Consider the following 1601-nt stretch of genomic DNA (forward strand, 5'->3'; position numbering starts at 1 on the left):
TGAGATGGAGTTTCATTCTTGTTTCCTAGGCTGGAGTGCAATGGCCCAATCTGGGTTCACTGCAACCTCTGCCTCCCGAGTACAAGTGACTCTCCTGCCTCAGCCTCCCAAGTAACTGGGATTACAGGAACCCGCTACCACACCCAGCTAATTTTTTGTATTTTTAGTAGAGACAGATTTTCACCATATTGACCAAGCTGGTCTCAAACTCCTGACCTCAGGTGATCCACCCACCTCGGCCTCCCAAAGTGCTGGGATTCCAGGCTTGAGCCACCACACTGTGCTAGTACATTCTTGACCTGTTCCTAATCTTAGGTAGAAAGGGTTTTTTGTTGTTGTTGTTTTTGTTTTTCTTTTTTTGTGGCAGAGTCTTGCTCTGTCGCCCAGGCTGAGTGCAGTGGTATGATCTCGGCTCACTGCAACTTCCGCCTTGTGGTTCAAGAAATTTTCTTGTCTCCACCTCTGGAGTAGCTGGATTACAGGCATGTGCCACCACGCCCAGCTAATTTTTGTATTTTTTGGTAGAGACGAGGATTCACAATGTTGCCCAGATTGGTCTCAAACTCCTGACCTCAGGTGATCCACCCACCTGAGCCTCCCAAAATGCTGGGATTACAGGTGTGAGCCACCGAGACCCGTGGAAAGGGTTTTCATACATGCTGTATTAGCCTCCTGTTTCCAGTATAACAAATTACTGCAAAGTTAGTGGCTTGAAATAAATTGCTATTTGTTTTCTGTAGCTCTGTGTTTCTTTTGTTCTCCTATTCTTCCACTACTGCTTTCTTTTGTGTTACATAACTGTTTTCTAGTGTACCACTTCAATTCCCTTGTCACTGGCTTTACAATATTTTTTTGTTATTTTCATAGTGGCTGCCGTAGAGATGACAAGTAACTTCTAACATAACAATCTAGTTTGGATTAATAGGAACTTAATGTCAAGAATACACAACAATCTTGCTCCGGTATAGCTTCATTATCTACTGTCTCCTTTTGCTATTATTGTTATTCAAATTAACATATTGTAGGTCCATCAACTTCATTTTATAATTATTCTTTATGCCATTGTCTTCTAAATTAGATAAGAATGAAGAAGAGTTAAAAAACACATATATGTAACATTTTATATTTATCTATGTAGTTACCTTTATTGGCGATCTTATTTCTTCATGTGGATTTGAATTACTATATAGTGTTTTTACATTTGACCCTGAAGTACTCCTTTTTGTAGGGCTGGTATACTAATGATTCATCTCTGACTTTGTGTTTATTTAGGAGTGTTATAAGTTTTCCTTCATTTTTTTCCTTTTTTTTTTTGAGACGGAATCTTACTCTGTTGCCCAGGCTGAAGTGCAGTGGCATGATTTCGGCACACCACAACCTCCACCTCCCGGATTCAACTGATTCTCCTACCTCAGCCTCCCAAGTAGCTGGGACTACAGGCGTGCGCCACCATGCCTGGCTAATTTTTGTATTTTTAGTAGGGAGGGGGTTTCACTGTGTTAGCCAGGCTGGTCTTGAACTCCTGACCTCGTGATCTACCTGCCTTGGCCTTCCAAGTGCTGGGATTACAGGCGTGAGCCACCACACCCAGCTTCCTTCAT

At 42.1% G+C, this 1601-nt stretch overlaps 1 long non-coding RNA gene across 1 annotated transcript; it reads right to left on the reverse strand.

The window, feature by feature from the left end:
* Positions 1-366: 366 nt before the first annotated feature.
* Positions 367-1461, reverse strand: LOC116548462. Its single transcript, XR_004267439.1, has 2 exons — positions 1411-1461; positions 367-454 (listed from the first exon to the last, which is right to left on the reverse strand). It is a non-coding gene; the product is annotated as an uncharacterized LOC116548462 (long non-coding RNA).
* Positions 1462-1601: the final 140 nt, after the last annotated feature.

This window comes from Sapajus apella, unplaced genomic scaffold (assembly GCF_009761245.1).
Source record: "Sapajus apella isolate SASKATOON/1434 unplaced genomic scaffold, GSC_monkey_1.0 scaffold12626, whole genome shotgun sequence".
NCBI lineage: Eukaryota > Metazoa > Chordata > Mammalia > Primates > Cebidae > Sapajus > Sapajus apella.